Raw genomic sequence first — 21,469 nt, forward strand, 5'->3', positions numbered from 1 at the left:
TGAGTTTTCATTTCTGTTAATAGTTGTTTTATATAACTGGGTGCTCTGGAGTTTGGTGCGTATATATTTAAGATAGTTATCTCTTCCTCTTGGAGTTTTCGCCTAACGAGTATGTAGGGACCTTTTTTTGTCCTTTATGGTCATTGTTGATTTAAAGTTCATGTTGTCTGCAAACAGAATGGCTACTCTTGCTTTTTTTTTTTTTTTGATTCCTGCTGCATGAAGTATTTTTTCCATGCTTTGACTTTCAGCCTGTGAGTATCCTTCTGGGTTAGATGGGTTTCCTGTAAACAGCATATTGTTGGATTTTGTTTCTTGATCCATTCTGCTAGTCTATTTCTTTTGATTGGCGCATTGTAAATACATTAATGGTTATTACTGTTAAATGCTGGTTTATTGTTGACATGTTATCTCTCTGCTGTTGCATCTTTATCTTTCTGTTCTGTTTAATTATCTGCTTTGCTTAGTAGTTTTTTCCTTTGTGTATCTAAACTGTCTTTCAATATTTTTTGCAGGGTTGGTTTGGTGTTCATGAACTTCTTCATCTATTCTTTGTCATGGAAGTATCGTATTTCACCATCAATTTTGAATGATAGTTTTGCAGGATACATCAGTCTAGGTTGGAAATCATTTTGCTTTAGGATCTGGAATACTTCACTCCACACTTTTCTTGACTTTATGGTTTGTGGTGAGAAGTCTGTTGTGATTCTGATAGGTTTTCCTTTATAAGTGATCTGTCTTTTCTCTCTGACAGCTTTTAATAATCTGTTCTTGTGTTGGATTTCTGAGATGGTGATTATTATATGTCTGGATGTAGTTTTATTTTGGTTATGGCTATTTGGAGTTCTATATGCTTCACTGATCCTGATGTCAGTTTCTGATCTCATGCTTGGGAAATTTTCAGCTATTACTTCTCCTAATGTCCTTTTGACATCCTTTATGTTGTCTCCTTCTTTTTCATTAATCCCTATCAATCTTATGTTATTTTTCTTTGCATCATCTTGCAGTTGTTGAATTGTTGTTTCCTGATTCCTTGTTATATTTAAAAGATCTTTCCTTTCCTGTTCACTAGCTGCAATCCTGTCTTCAAGGTCTGAAATTCTATCTTCACTTTCATTGAGGTGGTTTTCACAACTTTCAGTGGAGTTTTTTAATTTCCTGTATATCTCCGTGCATCTGCTTTATGTATTCTGTTTGTTTCTTATATTGCTCATCTAGGGATTTTATCATTTTGTTTAGTTCCTCCAATTTTTAAACTGTGTTTTCTTTAGTGTATTCAGAATCTCTTTCATTTCTTTTATCATTTCTTCTTTTACCTGGGAGATTATTTCGAATTTGAATTCCTGTAAAGCTTCCTGGATTTGCTTGTTAATTTCAGTGGCTATTATGTCTGAGATTTGAGGTGAATGGCATATATTTTCTTGTATATACATCACTCCTAGGGTTTCTTGAGATGGGCTGGAGGTTTGAGGTTGGAATTTGGTCTTTTGTTTTCTCATTTCCCTATATTTCTGTGTTTCAAGTGTTATTTGAAAGCTTCCTCGGGGTCTGTTGGAAATCCCCTTCTATGTTCACAGCTCCTGAGACTCTGGCACCCAGTTACCCCAAGCCACTGGGCCTGTAGAACCAATGGCCCTCTTCTGCCTGTTTATAACTCCGTAGTTCCAGATAAGCTGGGCTTCAGGGACACTGTGCACCCACCTGCTTTTTGGAATCTCCACAGTTCACCAAGCGCAGCCAGAATGGGGAGGCAGATGTAGATGCCTCAAACTCACTTATCCACTTCACTGCACCATTAAGCCTGGAGGGTCTCGAACAGTCTGGGCTTTGGGCAGAGTGCACTGAGCACTTACTGCAGGCTGCAGGGCCTCTGGAACCTGGGATGCTCCCCTGTTTGCTGAGCTATCCACAGTCCTCCAGACACATGGGAAGGCAGATGCATGCGCCCCAGATCTACCCAGCCCTTCCTCTGCACACAGATGGTGAGGTGCAGGAGTCCCTAATAGGCTGGGATCCAGGGATAGTGTGCATCTGCCTACTTGCTGGAAACTCCACAGTTCTCCAAGCGCAGCTGGAATGGGGAGGCGGATGTAGATGCCTGAAACCCACTTATCCACTGGAGGCCTAGAGGGTCCCAAACAGTTTGGGCTTTGGGCAGAGTACATTGAGCACTTACTGCAGGCTGCAGGGCCTCTGGAACCTGCGATGCTCCCCTGCTTGCTGAGATATCCACAGTCCTCCAGACACACGAGGAGGTGGATGCAGGTGCTCCAGATGCCCCCAGCCCTTCTTCTGCACACAGATGGTGAGGTGCAGGAGTCTCAAATAGGCTGGGCTCCGGGGATAGTGTGCGCCTGCCTACTTGCTGGAAACTCCACAGTTCTCCCAGTTGATATGTATTAAATAGAGCACACTGGGAGAAAGAGTTGCATTTAGAAATTATTTTCAGTGAAGTACTTTTAGTACATTAGACTGTTAAATATTGCACAGGTTGTTCTCTTGGTTATGATAAAGCCACGAGGAGGGCTGGCTATCATTCTTCCACTAAACATTAACAAACTACAGAAACTTTTAAAACGAGGCTATAATGTCAACTAACAGGCAAGCTACTAAAATTATAGTTAGTAATTTAAATAATCTTGAAATATGAGTATGCTTTCAGAACTACATGGGCAAAACCTAACAATCTAAATTTGGCTGTCTCCATAAAAATCAAAATTATAAGAAAATTTTTCATTTTTTTTTTACTGGGACACAACACAATGTTGATAAATTCTTCAACTACTGAGAGTTCTTATATCATTTATTTTTCAACTCCTCCTACAATAGAAAAATATTTAACAGGACCCTATAGGGAAAATCATGTTATACTCTGAGGTTACTAACTTCTAAAGCCTGTAAATAATCAGAGGGGACTTTCTATCAGGGCTGACACATTTCACGTCTTTCTTTTCATTGCTTTTATTCTTTGGATTCCTGGGAAAGTACCAATAAAAGTGTTATGATACAATTGATACATGTCTACAATACTACACTCTGAGTCATTTTTTCTTTATTGTTTATTCTAAATATCATTTAATCAAGAGGATATTTTCATTATTGAGAGGAACCTATATTGCTTCTTTTTTCTGACTCTGTAAATGTGATTAAAAAGTAAATTCTAAGAGGAAGAGGTTTAGATGAGCAGTACAAGTGCCTTCCTGGTAAGCATGAGATCATGAGTTTGATCACTGATTCAAAAAAAAAAAAAAAAGTAAATTCTAAATCTTTTGAACTCCTGGAATGGTATTTTCTGGATCTGATGATAGCTTTGTTTTCACAGAACTATAATTTTGAGGAGCTATAGAAACTTATTCACCAGAAAGAGTAGCAATCACAAAGAATAAATAATAATAAGGTAATGTTTCCAGTTTAAGAACTATCATATTCCCTTTCTTCCCATTCAGTGCTTGATATCTCCTCCTATCTGAAATACTTTCTTCCTTTGGCTAGACTCTCCTGGTTTACTTTCCACCTCACTGGAAACTCATGTTTGTTTCTGACCATTAAGGCTTTGAAGGTAGAGCATTTTGGGGTGCAGTGCTTGTCTGTCTTCTCATTCTACCCATGACACCTTCAAATGATTGCATCAAACTTCACGGCTGTGGTTGCACAGTGAGGATCCCCCCTGAGTTTTAGACCCTTATGCTCTCTAGACCAGCTAGCATCAACTGTCAGAAGTTTAACAGGGATGGTCAGCACACTGTGAACAAAATGGAGTTCTTGGTCCTCCTCAAACTAAGTAGCTTGAAATCTTCTCCATTTTGGTAAACATGCAAAGATTATTCCACTGATAACTCCAGAATCTTGGGAGTCTTGTCTATTTTCTCATTGTGACATGTGATTTGTAAACTACCAACCATTCCCTTCTTATTCTAAATGGATGCTTCTCCCAACTTCCCTGGTGTTACCTGAGTTCAGAACTTGATCAAATCTTTCTTTAATAGAAAAATATGACAGATTTACTTACATTTTCCTTTTGTTTTTCTGGCCCCTTTGACCCCAACAAAATGTCCATGAAGACTTTTGCAAAATTTGCGTCAAACCCACTATTCAAAGCCGTCAGAATTAATTGATCTACACTCACCAACTTGCTTTATCATCTTTTCTTTCCTTCTTATGCAGTCATCATTGCTCAAAATGCATTTCATTCTGGGTCATGAAACTTACTGTAAAGCACACGTCGTGTGTTAGTTAGCTTTCATGTCACTGGGGTCAAATGACTGACATACAACTTAAAGCAAGAATGTTTTTTTCCTCATAGTATCAAGGGATTCAGCCCATGGTAGAGTGGGTCCCAGGCAGAAATATCATGGCGGAAATCCTGGTGGAGCAAAGCTGCTGAATTCATTGTGAGCAGGAAGCACAGCAGGGGAGCAGTGCCTGAGAGGAAGGGACCAGCGGTCAGGTGTAGACCCTAAATCACATCTCCGTGCCCACCCAGACAAACCCAGAACCATGCTTCACTCTTCCCCTGGGCAGAGACCAAGCCAATAATATTGAAAATGAAAACCTAGCTTAAGTTTTGCAGGTAGTAAATACTGCAGGGATTTTAAGTCATAGAGTCTTTGCCTCATTGTTTCCATTCTTTATCACATTGTTTTACCTTCACATCTGCTCAACCTGTGTAAGCACATGAGCATGCAATGTTCTAATAAAATTTTATTTATGTAATTGAAATACAGCTTCCTGTAATTTTAGCATCACAAAATACATAGTTTACATTTTTAATCATTAAAGCATAAAAACCAACTTAATTGACAGGTTTTACAAATAGAAAAGTGTTAAGTCCTATTCTTGAAAATCCTTAGACTTTTCTGTGATATGGACTTCTACATACATCTCCAGGAGCAATGCTTAGGTTGCTTCTTCAAATCATCTGTCTCTGCTTCCGTATTTCTTCCTCAGAGAGTATTTTTTTTTGTAAACATTTCTCTCCTCTAAGCACTTATTCTGCTTTATGTACTTCAGGAATGTAATCTTCATTTTGAACTGAAGTATTTACAGTTTTCCTAGCTTAATGATTTGTCTTTCCTATAAGAATGCTGGATCTATATGGGCAAAGATCTTGATTTTTGTATTACTTTTTCCTCATTGTTCCACAGTTTTTGATAGTTGGTATTTTCATATTCATAGAATAGTTAACAGTATAATTAAGGTCATTGTTTTTGCTGACAAGTATATATTGGATGGTAAATAGGCTAAGATTGAAGCTTTATTTCATCAACTTGTCACATTACTGCATCATTTCAGGTATTTTAGGCTAAAGTTTAATAATAATGTTGAGATTGGTTGAAAGGATAAAGCAGAAGATATGTGTAAAGTGCTCAGACTAGCGAATGTTACACATGGTTACCAGACTTAAAAGGTTACACCTTCACTGCCTTCTGAAATTTGAGAGAAGGGACTGAACCTTTTCTAACTCCTCATGTAATCCTGACTCCTAATACATAAATAGCTCAGCAGTTACTGTTGATTTAATGAATGAAATAGAATACCAAACACTGCAAGTGTGATAGGGCTCTGGCAGCATTAATTGAAATAAATGCATCACATTTTGTCAGATATTATAAGAACCTGAGAATCAGCAATAATACTGGTTTATGTCACTGTATTCTAACTACCAGAATCTTAATGCCAACTATAGACCTCTGAAGGATTTTGTGAAACCTGAGATCTTTGGATTTCAGTAGACAATAAGGAAGATTATACTATCCTCTTTTAGGAAACACAAATAGTTGGTTCTGTAGAAAGTTAGGAAACTCATAGTACTTATTAATTTTTTTTAAAGAATAATGAGATAGTTTGGCATGGGGATCAAATTGATCTTCCCAGGTACATAGATGAAGCTTAAATTTTGTCCTCAAAGGAACTTCAGAGTTCTCTTCAAAAGTATAATTGGCAAAGCCGCAGGTTATGGGACTCACTCTCTAAAGAAAAACTCATCTGGGTCGGGTCACATCTGCAAGTTTAAAAGGTTCTGGAACTGTATCCCCGGGATGTTGCATTTAAGAGCCCCTTCTGGAAAATTTGACTCTCTCTAGACTTAGTTAACTTTTATTAATCGGATTACTTGGATCTTGCTCTTGATTGCCAGTAGTTTGTACGGTCCACGATCTATGGGATTGTGATTTTGGATGAAAAATCCAATAATCTCTTTGAAGTTTGCATTTCAGTCTGAAATCACTTTATTTTCTACCTCCTGTAATTTTTGCTAAGAAAGAAATTTTTCAAAAATTATGCTAAGCTATTAGCATATATGTAGTGGAGTCTGGTAAATGTGATTTCAAATGAATCACTGTATAACTTTAGGAAAATTCTGAATTAGATGTACTTTTCTATAGTTGATTTCTTAAGTTGATATATGGAGCTGAATAAAATGTACTCCAGAAAGAAGACAAGTTTCAAACATATACTTAAAAACATTTCAAACATTTACTTAAAAAATTACAGCGTAATACGAGAAAGAAAAGGCCACACAGATTATATAGAAAACGGATAACAGGCACATCAGTGTCGTGAAATATTACAGTTGTGCCAGGTTCCAGGTGAGCTTCACTGCTGCATTTCTAAGTGGCCCACTGAATAACTCACTTCTCTTAAAGGGATTTTGTAGATAAACATATTTTTAATTAGAAAGTAAATTATCTGTGGATAGGTCTGCTACATTTGCTTCCAATATTAGTAAGTTCTACTCCTACTTTGAAGTGGAATCATACAATTTATACTTTGATACAATTTCTTTGAAATTATTATATATCTGCTTGTAAATGTATATGTATGTATATGTATGTATGTATGTAAAAAATATATATATGCATTTATTAACAAGAGTTCTTGAAATGTTGGCTGTAACCTCAGGCTGCCTTGATTTTTGCTTATAATTTTGTTTACTCAGTCCCATCATTTCTTGCTTATCAGGGCCTTGTTCAGGGACAGAAAAAATACTTCTATAAATAAAAATATATTTTTTCCCAAATCAAACAGTTTCTTGGTATGACTTACTTCAAGAGAAAAAAAAAAAAACATCATGTTTGTTTTTAGATAAATTGTCCTTGAAGGTAATGAGATTAGCTTCAGAAGAGCTGAGAACAGGTCACCCTCTGCATGGCTAAGTGTACTAGGGATCACTCATCTACCCTACCCCTGCACCAGCCAGAAAAATGTGGTGGGCTGGTGAGACTTTAATGAACATAAAATGTCATATCTGAAAAGAAATATCAACTTGCTGTTACTTACATGTATAACAGTTGTGGTTCCTTTATATTTGCTTTTAATTCGTTTAATATGAAGTAAACGATGTACAGAGTCTGTAAATGCAAAATTGTATATTTCTTATCTTGATTCTGAAAGAATTAGACTATAAGAATTCTGAAGCAAAAGAAACCAAAGCGGACTCAACACAGATAAAAATGCAGATTTTAAAAATAGTTTACATTATGTGTTTTCTTGCAGTATAAGAAAAGGTGTTATGGGGCTGGAGATTTAGCTCAACGGCATAAGCACCTGCCTTGGAAGCAGGCAGTCGTGAGTTCGATCCCTGGTACCGATAAAAATGAGAAAAAAAAAAAAAGACAAAAAAAAAAAAAAGAAAAGGTGTTATTTCCTTAAAAATACAGCTTGAGGTAGTGATACAAAGTTGGTTAATAAGTCATATTGATAGTTTTCAAACCAGTAATTTATTGCAGGGAGAAATTTGTGAACTAAAACAAATCACTGAGCTTTATGCTTTTACCAAGCCACTAAAAATGAATTTTTATCTTGAGGACTTGGTACACTTTGAAATTGAATACGAGTAGCAACCTACATTCTCAACCAACATACATCTCTCTTTTGCATTGATATACAAGAACATGGTTTGGTACCAACAGCTTATTCCCAGGTTCGTATTACTCCCATACTCTTGATTCGATCATGTTTCCTACAAGTGATAGGGAACAAGGTACTAAAAATATCAAGAAAATAGCATTTGGAAACAGAAGCTAAGCTATCAGGCAGAATCAGAGTAAAGCAGGGAATTAAGGGGGGAAAAAAGCAATAAGAACCACAGAATGGGATGCAATTGTATAAGTGCTAAGATTTCTTTGTTTCTAGCTCATATTTTCTGAATGTCCAATTTCCTTAAATGCATTTTCAAACCAAAAGGTTGTTGATTTTGATACTATCACACAGAGAACTAAAAGAAAGAAAGATGGAAACAAAGAAAGAACACCACAGACAAAAACTCGCAAACAACCCCTTCAAAGTTATAGTCTTCTTTAAAATTTTCCCCCACTTACAGTTTTTCTAATCTAAATAAATTGGCATTTGGGGTTACCATGCTGGTCAGTAAGTAAGCTAATTCATGCAGTAAATAGTCTCTGTAATTTCAGTAAAGCGATACCAGTGACCATGAAATTTATATTTCTAGAAAATCCAGAAAGTGGTAGAAAAGTTCTAGAAGCAAATCACTGCCTGAATTTTACCTTTTCTTTAAAATTCTAATAGGTTCTTCAGTGAAATCTGAACAGGGCCAAATTCTCACCCTTCCCTTTGTAAGATAGCTAACATGTAACATACCCTGAGACCCTTCACACCGATGGAGTAAATCCTTCCCTTTTATGGAGTCCAGCTCTTGGTAATTTGAGTGGTCTGGGGGTCCTCACAAGTCTAACAAATCTACCCTAAGTGGCTTTTTGTCATCGCTTGTGATTTCTGCTTTGAGCAGTATTCTGACCACTTTTTATGCTCTCATAATCTTCTCTCTAGGCTGTCCTCTTCAGAACACTGTCATATTACATTCAATGTCACAAACTGATAATATAAGTAAACAGTTCTCCAAAGCACAAGGGCAAGAAAGCACAATTTTCCATGTATCAGTGAAAAAAAAGCAATCTCAGAGAACAGAATTAAATTGCAATGAGTGATGCTTAACATTATATATCAGCCAGATTGGAGTAAGGAATGCCCAGAGAGCTGGTAAAAGATTATTTTGAGGCGTGTCTTTGTGCTTATTTCTAGAAGAGATGAGCACTAAATCAGTAAACTGAATAAAGATCTGTCTTATCCAACATGGCTAGGTGCCATCCTATCATCTGATGTTCTGCATGAAACAAAGAAAGACAAATTCACTCTATTTCTTTATGAACTGCATTATCTGTCTTTATCTGCCCTCGGATATTGTATTTCCTGATTTGCAGGTTTTGAAATGCTGACTGTAATTTGCACTATTGACTCACCTGGTTCTTGGCTCTTTGCCCTAAACTGAATGACCTCATGAGTTTCCCAGGTTCCCCAGCTGTCACTGTGTGTCTTTGGGGCTTCTCAGTTCTTGTAACAACATGAGCCAGTTCCCATAATTAATCCCTTTTCAGGTATCTATTGACATACTATTGCTTCTTTTTATCTGGAGGACTTTGACAGACAATATAAATGTCAAAAAATACAGGCAGGGAAAAATGCAATGTGAAAAATGTCATTATCTATTGTCACTGCTCCTTTGAATGCATCTCGTACCCTTTACAGCATTCCTTATTCGATATAAGACTCTCAGTCCCTTTTTAAAAAAAAATTTAACCTCTACCAGCTGGTGTCATGATTGTCAGAAGCCCGTTCAATCATTTTATACTCCTTGGAATCCAGGCTTCAACCCTCAGATCCAGACAAAGAAGCAAAAACATCTTACCTGCAAACCAGTCCCATTCCTTTATTATACCCATTGTTACGGATGCAGAAAGCATGTGTCCCTTTAGTCTCTACAAATGCAACCCTACGCGAGACGTTCTGTTGTTTGGGACCTAAACTGGAGAGTCTAAAAGAGTTGATGTTATGTTTATCTAGCACTGAGTTAAAATTATTTGTTTCTCCCAACTATGATATTTAAAGATGCAAATTCACTTTTGAAGGGAGAAAAACTGCAGAAAGTTTTATAACGAGGGTTTTTGTCACTTTACAGGTTGCGGGACACTAATGGTATCTCTCAGCAGACCTGGTATACAGCCTGCTGTAGTGTCACCCTTCTCTACAGTCACATGAACTTCACCCGAGACCTAGTCAGCAACTTTATTCCATTGCTTACTGCTATTCTAATTTATTTTTGAAGTATAATTGCAGAAGAAGTAGCCGATTTTATGATAGAAATATTTCAGTTAATGGAAGTAAGGGGAAGCATGAAAATTTGTAAGATTTTATATATTTTGCAAACTAAAGGTTTTTAAATGGAATCTACTTGGAAAATTTCTTTCTAGATGCCAACTAGTTAGATAACACATATTGCTAGGAGCTCCCCTTTTAGGTTTGGAACTGACTGAGGATCTATCTGTGAGATACAGCCTTTGGTGTCAACACGCGTTCACCGTGCCTCCTGAGCACGTCATAAACTCAATGTGTATTTCTGAAGTTTTAAATGTGTGGGATCTGAAAGAGAAGCTGATTAACATTTTTGAAAATTCAATGACTTAATGATAATCTGTAGCAATTTTTGGTAATAATGGGTATTCTATTTGCTTTCTGTAGTGAGAAAATAAATTACATGTTTTATAAAATAGATTTGAACATTTTGAATACATAGAATTAATCTGATTTAATTAATGCTGTTATACAGGCAACATGTATAATTTAGCGTTTGTTACATTTTAGGAGGATATAAAATCACCCTTGGTTATTTCTTAGTTGAAACAAATATGCCTTTCCTGATAGCATTAATGTACTGAGTCTCTGCAAATGTACTTGTGCCCTGGGTTTGCTGAAGTTTCCCAAAATTCTCCTTTGGCTTGTTCTGCGTGGAGTAATAATTGTTCTCTCACTCTTCATAACAGGGTCTGTCAAAAGGCTTCTGCATCACTACCTGTCCATTTTGGTTGCTCAAGAAAATTTGATAAATGAAAATAATGTGTCAGTCTACTACAGGGCATTGCTCAGGTAAATCTTTCTTTTTAATGGCTGGGAATCATTTTGCCTCAGAGTAACTGTGCACACATCCACAGCACTACACCTGGGGACATGGCTTTCATCAAATAGTTCTAGTGAGACCCTGGAAGATGTTTTGAAAATGTATTCTTAAAAAATTATGGAAATGTGATGGTGAATATATTCATGATCATACCTAAATGAGAAATAATAGAATATTCTATAGGTCTTTTCTACATCCTTTAAAAAAAATTTTGCAAAATGATTTTCAACTGAACTTTGAAAAATGTGGTTTGATCTTTGCAATACTCAATTTTTTAAGAGAGGGCTTTTGGGTTAATAGAACACGAGTGGGAGATTTGACTAGGATTGTTTTAAAGTTGTGGCTTCTTATTGCAAAACATTTTTCTGAACAAATGCTTCATGTCTTTATAAGCAGCATGTACTTTATTGGTATAGAAATTTAAATGCACTTTTTATATTTCAAGTTTTATATTGGAAATTCTAAGAATTGCCATATTTCTTAATTTTTCTAATTACAATAAGGCAAAAACCATAGTCTTAGTGTTTTTTAGTTTTGAAAACAACACAACAACAAAAATAAAAATATAGAATTTTAAAGCAAAATAATAGGAAATTAACACAAGCTAATATATTGCATATTGTTATCTTAAAGGCTTTTGTTTAAATTACAAATTTAGGCATAAAATGATCAAGCAATCAAACAATGAAAGCACAAACTATTCTTTTTGATGAACTAATCTCACATGCATAAGTATCGAATTATCTTCCTAGTGTAAAAAACTGAAAGAGTAAATAAGATGCAAAATGTACCATAGATAGTGTGAAAATGAAAGGGAAAGAAAGTGCTTGAAAGGAAAGAACAACTGGGATGGAGAAAGGGAGAAAAGAAAGAAGGGAGGAGATTATATGTGTCTGTGTGTGTGTATACATGAATATATATGTGAATATAATTATACAACATATATTTAGTTTTAACTTTATCTAAAAACTATAGTGATTTCAGGATATTCTTTTGTAGCCATATTTGAGTTTCCATCATAAATAGACTTAAGAAGAAGATGGACTAAAGCTAAATATGCACTGACTTCCAGATGATTGTAGGATAGTATAAGGTTTATTTAGATAATATGTGCATTTGTGCATCTGTGTGTGTAAGAGAGAATGAAAACTCTCATAAACTGAATAATGTGTGGTACATTGAAGTTCTTAGTTATTGAGGTTTAATTGTACAAAAATGAAGAAGAATCCTTTATAATTTATAAATAAAACAAACCTAAATATTCTGTGCCCAATGAAATCTTGTACTACTGTTTCACAAATGTGATCTGAGAGACACATTACTTAAAATTAAGCCACGTAGATACTAAACACACACCTAAAACATCAAAAATATTAATATGATTAGCAAATGTGTGAATAGTTACCATATTTTGAAAACACTAGTCTTTGAAGTATTTTTATGCATTATGTGCCTTAAGAAAATAAGTAGGATTCTGAGACACAACAAGTCACACAGTTTTAAACACGTTATACGTAGACATAGAATTAAGAAACTCTAGACTTACACATGAGCCATCTAATTTCAGCAGATGCACAGAACATTAGAACTATAAGGGAAGGTAAAAATCAAAATTTCTTTTTTTTAATAGATTACACATTATCATCTTAGACATAGTTGCTCAATTCACAGGATCAAAGCATACAAAGTGGACATTCAAACAGAGAGACTGCAAATAGTTGGGTTCAATGATCCAACCAAAAACATTAATATGGTCAGCTACTTAACACCCCTAAACATACTTGAAGTTATATCTTTTAGAGCACTTTTTCCCCTCTTTTTTACAACAAAAATTACACATTTTGGATTTTATTACTCCCATAGTTCTTATTATTTTTTTTGGAAGAGAATAAAGTAAAATATGACAAAACAAAGCTGTCAGTCAAAACCAAGAATAGACCTAACACATGATGCAAAAACAGAGTACGAGGTTATCAACAATGGTTACCATAATGCCTCTTGCTTCCTTAAAAAGAATTGTCTATCTCATTAGGTATTATAAAGTTGAACAAAATAGTAGAGAACAAGACCAATAAAACAGAAACATTGTAAACATTACAGGACTTCAAAACAAGATAACTGACAAACCCGAATGGGCAGTATAGTGAATCTTATTGCCTTCAAAGTAGTTGCCTATACCTTCAAAATTGATACTATCATACAGAACGGAACAGAGTCTAATCGGTCAAAAAAAGATAGTGGGAGTACTACAGGACTTCAAATCAAGTTAATAGGAAATCAAAAAAGTTACTATAATATATTCTGCTAATTTTTTTGATTTTCCCCTTAATTAAAAAAAACATAACAAATAACTAAATAATTTTTTTAATGAATAAGGGAGAGATTGAGATAAAGAGGACATAACAACATAACAATGCAGGTCAAAGCATGACAGTTTCAGCAACCTAGTGCTTCAACACCAAAAATCCCGACTTAATAATAGTTACCATAGTGTCTTTTTCCTTGAAATATTTTAATATAACTTCATATACTATAGCATCAAACATTTCAAGACAGTGTAAAACCATTCAAAAGGATGAAAACATTGTAGGAAATTTAGAACCAGCTAACAGAAAATGAACAATGGTTTCTATATTACCTCTTTGCCTATAACAATTTTTGTTTATATTATCACATATAGTATAATACAGCAAGATACAACATGATGAAACTAATGGAGACAGAAGAGCCATAGTTTGGTGAGGAAAGTTTCCATTTTTTTTTTTTTTTTTCAATCAGTACCAGGGATCGAACTCACGACCCTGCGCTTGCAAGGTCACTTATGCCACTGAGCTAAATCCCCAGTGTGTGCTGTTAGCAATTTTGTCATCAAGCAAACATTATAGCTTATATTTAAACAAAACTCAGTGGTATACATCAGTCACTTGGTTTAGGCTCTAGATACAATATTGGTAAATATGAGGTGTGTGAGGAGGCCGCCAGCATAACACAACTTATTGTTTTACAATAAAGTTTTTTTAAAGTAGAAAAATGCACTCTCAAATAATGACAAAAAATAATACAATAAATATGTGAGCCAAGAATAATCCTAATTGTCTTCATCGAGCAGCAAAACCAAAAGCTTCTGCATATTGGGTTGTTAGAGGAAATCATGACTTGGATTCACAGTAACAAGTGATGACTTTTTAAAAAGTCACTTTAGGTGGAAATTGTTTTTGTGTGCATCTGCAGTCCACAGGCCCTTGAATGCCAACTCTCTCATCTCCCACCATGCATCAGGGAAGAGATGGAATGCCCTTTGGTTTTTGAATACAGCTTCAGTGGGTACAGTTTACATGGATGTAGTGCTTACCTCTTCATACATTTGTCCAGAATCAACTTTTAAACAGTTTCATTCACTAACAAGAGGATGATATAGAGAAGTTCATCAACAAGTAGTTGATGAGTAATTGCTGATAAAAAAATCAAAATAAATATAGTTAACAGGAAAAATCTTGAATTTAAATTTCTGCATCTTGAAAAAAATTCAGACAGGTAGAATTATATGGATTGAATTCCATCTTGATTAAGGCTTTTCCAAATTCAAAAGCACGGCAGACAATGCAAAATCAAGAAATAAGAAATGACATTGACTTTACTTAAGAACTTCCCTATTTTTTAAGTATATATGACTAATAATTTGATAATTGCATAGTGAGAAAACATAGGGGTTGCACAATATAATATATACATTTCTATAATTTTACTGCTTTTACCTGTTTAGCAGATTTTTTGTCGTGGCTTCAATAATTGTTAATTGATTCCAATTGCTTTTTTAAATCTCAGTTCTTATGAAATCATTCTGAAGGAAATTTTGCAATAATTTAAGAAATCTCTATTTGGGCTTTTAAGAGAACACAAATAATATTGTTTTACTTAGGTTAAGAAAGCAAGTGAAGAGCAATTTCTGTCTAATCAAGTGTTCTGAGGTCTGTTCTTGTTTTGTACCACCTTTGCTACACCTACAGCAACCACATATACAAATGTGAATACAAATACAGTGTATTTGAACTTAACAAATGTATTAGTTCCCTGTGGCTGCTGTGACAAATAACTGATCTGAATGGATCTAAACCACACAGATTTATTCTCTCTCAAACTGGGAAGTCAGCAGTGCAAAATGTCCTTGTTTGGCAGAGCACATTCCTCTGGAGGCTTTAAGGAAGGGTTTGTTTCTTGGCTAAAGGCCATCTGTATGCATTCCTTGGCTCTCCATCCTCTCCATCCTCAAAGCCAGAGGTTTAGCTTTTTCCAATTTCTTTCTCCTACAGTCATCACATCCTGGTTTTAGTTTCACTTCACTGCCTCCTTTTCCATGACCCTTGTGATTAACCTGGCATGTCCAGACAATAATGATTCGCATATCACTATGATGTCCTCATATCAAGATTGTTAGTCATATCTGTAAGGTAACATATTTACAGAATCTGGGTGCTATGGTAGGACCATCATTGTGAGTCATTTTGTAGCCTACACCAGTTAAGGAATTATTTTATGACTAGAAAAAAATTGATATTTGAAAAAGGCCAGTAAAATCAACTTAAAAAATCAGTAAAATTCTGGTCATACCCATTTATTGCTCTAGTACACCAACCCTAAGAGGGGAGATGAGATATGAATATAACCCATAAAAGGCAGTAAACACACAATGCATGAGTGATTGAATATTTGCAGCAAAATCCTTGAATTTTACTTCAAATCAAATGGAAAAAACTTTAAGCAAGTTACATTATCCCTTTGTTCTCAGATATGATAATTGATATGGGTAAAACACAAGAACCAAAGCAAGTGTTTGTAATTTATCTAATTTTATTTTCATCTACAGAATTCCAGCAGTCACTGATGATTGGTTTGCATGAAGACAAAACTTTAGAATCTGTGGCCATCGTGTAGGAGAGTTTAAAACACAATCATAACATTTCAGGTTACAAATTAATTTTATTCATATTTGTAAACTTGCAAGTAATATTAGTAACATCTTCACATTAATCAGTGTAATATATTCTGAGCAAAAGCCTTGATAAGACAACAGGATTATTTGCAAGAAACAGCTGATTTGTAGTACATCTAATGCTGTAGTAATTTCTTCACTTCTTTTTTCTTGGGTTTTAGGTCTCATTAGATAAGATGTTGATATAGCATGGTTCTAGTGTCTGTAACTCTTGACACTTTATTTTAATTAGAGAAATTAACAGAGTTCATGAAGCTTTAAAAGATTCCCAACGCTTTTCCTAGTACTGGAATGAATTCATTTGGCTTGCAATTTAAAACATTGCTTTCACACTTATAAATATTATTCATTGCTTCTGAATTTCTTTTTTCTAAGACTTTTCTCCTACAACCCACAAATATTCATGCGTGCGGTATATCTGCTAATCCTTGATTCAGGATGCATAATCACTTAGATGTACTCTGGCTTGAAAAATGACTGCAACTTCTTTGATTGTTCATCTCTAGATAATCCCAATTTTGCTTTATCTTTCAAATTAGTGCTTCCTCCATATCTAGGAGTCTGTCCTATAATTCTAAGGGTGAGATTTATGCTGGTGCCAAAGGAAATAGACCAGTAGGTTAGTACACATGGAAGATAACACCCCTATGACCGACTAGTTAGATTAATTCTTATCTCTACTAATTTGGGGAAATTGCCAAAGCTTCATTTTTGTGATCAGATAACATTTTACGATGTCCCAAGTGCCACATTTTTTCCTGCCTTGTTCCAACATACCTAACCACTAATAAGTGCGTAATCATGGAGGAATTTTTAAAGCTCGGAAATTGGATGACCTATTAATTCTACTATCATATTTTTAATTTATTTATCTAAGCTTTTGGTTCTTTTATTATTTCTTGCTTAAGTTTTATATATTTATATTCATATTTAACTATTTAGCAAAAAGAATAAGAAGTGATTTAGAATAAAATATCAAAATGAAAATAGAGACATGAACATATGATATATATAACAATATAGCATTTTATATATATTATTCTATTTATTTATGAGAGTCTTATGAAGTAATTGTTTGATCTCCACTTTGTAGATTGGAAAACTGAGTCCTATGGTGTCTCAGGTCATACAGCTGTCATTTGACAGACTCAGTATTTGCACTAACTGTTGCAGATTCTAAAGTCTGTGAACCTAACCACTTCTTATATCCAGACCTTTTGTAGTAAAATAAAATACTAAACATAATTAACATTGTATTTATCTCTGAGTTTCTTGATAACCATGGTGAGAAAACATAGCAAATGCTGTTTATTACATATTAAAAGTAAATATGGCATTTTTCAAAAAAGGGACTATTTATTTTGCTACTAAGTTCTATCAGTATTAATTATGCAGAACTTTATATATGGAAAATAATATTCAGTTATTCCAATTTAACCTATAGTAGTCTTTAAATGCCTTTTATTTCAATTTAAAATACAAACAATAAAATATAATTCAGTGAATTAATGATTAGCTAATGAATGTAATATTCTGGTCATTAAAATTGAGGTAAAAATGATATGGAAAAAATAAATGATTGGATAACAGTACTTGGTTATTTTTAAAATATTTCATTAGTTAAGCTAATAAAATTTTATTTTAATTGTTTTATGGTGGCATTAATTTTGATTAGTAGATTCTCTTTGAATTCTATACCAGAGATACAGTGGATGAGCTCTTTTGGAAACCATGAGCTGACAAGTGCTCTCACTAGGGTGACAGGTCACCCTGTCTTGGCACACAGGACCTGAAGCAAGCCTTCAGTGTTTCTTCAAATAGCTGCACTGCATATGAGCAAATGCTTATTTGAAACATCAGAGTCCTTGGAGAACAAGCTGGGATATGATTATTCCCTCATTAGGTTTAAGGGCAGTTAGTTTTACTCATAAAATACAACCACAGAAAAGCCTTGTATTATTGTTCAGAATGAGTGTGTCAATAGGAGTCTTTTGGTTGCTGAGATCAGATTGTCTGTAGTCGTGGGAGGTTATGTTTAGAAATGAAAATTGCAACAACTTTAGGTTTTGGTCATAGTAAGCTGGTGAGAGTTATGGCACCTTATTGGCTCATTTTTTCTTCATTTTGTCCTTCCCTGCCATTTATTTCTCTATGAACCAATGTAAGGTCCTCTCTCTGACAATTTTTTGTGTTTATATTCAATTTTTCCCAGTTATAAACACTTTGATTATTTGGTATATTTTATTTTCAAATTCACAGAGAAATATATGTTGGGTATTTTGGGTCTCATTATTTTTTGGTCTGTTTTTAATTGATTTTTCAAATAATTTAAGTTAATACAAATACTAACTTTATACTAATTTTCTAGTATGTCTGTATCTAAATTTACTAAACAATTTGTTTCTGTCTTGAAACAACAGAAATTTTTTCCTCACCATTCTGGGGGCCCAAATTCCAAAAATCAAAGTATTAGCAAGGCCATATTGTCTCTTGGAAACTCTAAAGAAGTAACTTCTCTTATTTTATTATCTTCTCATGGCTTCTGCTGTTTCTTGCTTGTGGCTGCATCACTCCAGTCTAGTCTCTGTCTTTGTATGGCTTTTCCCTTTGTGTGAGCATTTACACTTTTGCATCTTCTTGGGACTCTTGTCACAGAATTAAGGGTTCATTTGAATAATTATGAATAGTATTACCCCAAAATTCTAAGTGTAATTATGCAGTAGTCCAGTTTATTTTTTAACCAGGGATCGAATGCATGACCTCACACTTGCCAGGCAGGCATTTATGCCACTGAGTTAAACACCATCCCAGTAGTCCCAACTTTTGCTCATGACTATTTCCCTACAGTTTCAGTCATCCAGAGTCAATTGTGGTTTGAAAATACTAAACCGAAAATTCCAAAAATAAATTATGTGTAAATTTTAAATTGTGTGCCAGTTTGAGACTCTCCATTCAAATAATGTCACATTCATTGGTTCCAGGAATGAGAATACAGGTATAGTTTTGAAAAGTCAACATTTATTTAATCACCACCAATGTTAGAACAAGTGTTCCTCAGTGATTCTTTCACTTACTGGATAGGAAGGTGTCATGGTTTGTGTCAATGGTCCTCAAGCCTCATGAATTATGGACTTGAACAAATCTAGCATTTGTGATTGGTTCCTTGTCTAGCACTGGGATTGGTAGTGTGAGTGCCACACCCGCTCAGGGGTGGAGCCAACATACTATGTAATGGCAGGAAGAAGGTGTGTCTCTCTCTTGCCAGTTTCTGCCTGTATTAAATGACGTTGTTTGCAGCTGCCATGAACTGCGGCCCTGCCATGCCACCCTGACTTGGAGCCAACTGAGTATGGACTGAAAATTCTAAGAACTGTAAGAAATAATCCTTTCCTTCCTTAACTTTAGGGTTCAAGTATTTTGTCTCAGCAACAAGTAAAAAGTAACTAAGAAGGTGTAATATACAGCCCAAGATACCAAAGGAAAATATCACAATTTCTGAAGCAACTTAGGTTAAACACTATCTTCTATGACCTTGGCTGAGAAAATATTTGGTCAATGGTACTTTTCAGGGGGCCTTCCCAAGTCAGTGTGTTATAATAGCTAGCCATTAATGTGTTCTCTACCTAGTAGAAAATTATTTAGTATTGAATATTTGAATTGGAAAATGATCAACCAATAGTCTAGTTTTACCAAATTTATTAGTGCCTTATTTAACTAGATAAGTTAACGTTCTACTCAGAAAGATAAATTAGAAAATTCCTTTATGAAAGTGTTTTTTCTAATAGCACAGTCACATAATTAACATGAAGGAAAGTATATACTGCTACCTGCTACAGTGTGAGACTAACATTTTCACTTATCAAACATTTGCAACAACTTGTTTAGATATTGTGGTAATCAAGATGAAGTGTCAACTTGATTGATTCTGGAATCTGACCTTGGGATTGGTGGAGAACATATCTGGGTGCATCTGAATGAATCATAGAGACATAGTCTTGGAGTGTACTTTTGGTCCCTTATCATTTCTTCTTTGGAATTCTTGTCATGCCCTACTTCCTGGCTGACATGAACAAACTATTTTTGGTCCCCATCCTACCCTTCAGCAATTTCTTTTCTGCCTTGAAGCCAGCTGACTATTGACTGAATATTTCAAAACTGTGAACCAAATTTCACTGCTCTTTTAAGGAATGTATGTTGGGTATTGTGTTTTGTGATGGGAAAACTAATGCAGATAATTAGTAGGAGAAAATTTGTGTCATAGCTGTGACTGTAGTTGATCATGTAGTTTAAAAGTCATTAGAACTAGTTTGTGAGACGAGTTTGGAAAGCTTTGAATATGCAGGCTAGAAAAGAACTACAATTCTGAAAGCAGGCTGATGAGTGGTTTTGGTCAGAATTTAGAGTATCAGAATGCTGATAGGAATGAAGATAGTAAAGGCCAGGCTCAGAAGCCTTCATTTGGGACAGGGACTCCATTAGAAGCTGGAATAAAGTCCATCTGCATTTCACTATGGCAAAAATTTTTATACCCTTTGTTCATATACCCTTTGTTTTGATACCCTTTGTTGAGATTTTGCAGTAGGCTGATATTAAGAGTGGTGAATTGACTAAGCTAGAGAAAGAAATTTCCAAGAGTCCAGATTTCAAGCTGAAGCATGAATACTGACAATTGTTTCTCATGTGAACTGGCGGCAAAAACAAAAGAGAAAAATTTGGAAAACTTAGATTTTGACCCATTAGAACACAGGTACCATTAAGGCCACAGAAAATATGGATTTTTAAGAGACTTGTTCAATTAATAAGGAATATAAAGTAGGATGAACAGACACAAGAATTGCATCTTATGAAGCAGGCAGACCTCACCTATGTCATTTTAAAAGGTGTCTGTCTTCCATTTGAGAAGTATGTTACTGGGACACATTCTCAAGAAGAAAATCCTAGGACATTTGTTCCCTGGAATTCATTCCACTCAGATTAGCCATTCAGGCACTCAGAGGTCTCTGCAACTGTGGTCCAAAGGAACCTGGTTACTGTTACCATTAACAGAAGAATTTGATGGTACCCATGTGATACTAGTTTTACTGGGATTAGAAAGTGAGAGTTGTGAGATCAGGGAGACACACATGCAGATTACAAAGAAAGGCCTGCGAGAACAGACCCGGAGCTCATCAGAAGGCTGTGTGTGAAACTTGGTAAATGAAACTAGAGATACAGCTGAGACCCCTGGAATTTGAAATGTTAGGAGCATAGAATATCTGCCAAGGAAAGTTGTAGGTTTTGAGTTGATCCAGTACAAGAGACATGCTGTGTGTGCTGAAAATTTCACTAACATAGGAGTGGTGCTGCTCAAACCCTCTGGAGCACATAATTTGTTGCCATGTTCCCTCAGTGTTAGAAATGGAGTTGTAGGGCTTAATGCTTGCTCTCCTCAATTTCATTATATTTGGGGCACAACTCTTTTCTTTTCTCCGTATTAGTTCCTTTGGAATAAGAATGTTTAGCCTGTGCCA

General features: G+C 35.1%; 1 long non-coding RNA gene across 2 annotated transcripts in view; it reads left to right on the forward strand.

Moving 5' to 3' along the window:
* The window catches only part of LOC134470551 (uncharacterized), an 81,511-nt gene that overhangs the window by 23,743 nt on the left and 36,299 nt on the right, over positions 1-21,469 (forward strand). For both annotated transcript variants that reach the window (XR_010039496.1, XR_010039495.1), the window contains exons 4-5: positions 10,836-10,938; positions 15,834-15,932. This is a non-coding gene — a long non-coding RNA (uncharacterized LOC134470551). The remainder of the gene's footprint in view (positions 1-10,835; positions 10,939-15,833; positions 15,933-21,469) is intronic.

The sequence above is a fragment of the Cavia porcellus genome, unplaced genomic scaffold, assembly GCF_034190915.1.
Source record: "Cavia porcellus strain 051 isolate PalLab524CR breed Dunkin Hartley unplaced genomic scaffold, mCavPor4.1 scaffold_15, whole genome shotgun sequence".
NCBI classification, from domain to species: Eukaryota; Metazoa; Chordata; class Mammalia; order Rodentia; family Caviidae; genus Cavia; species Cavia porcellus.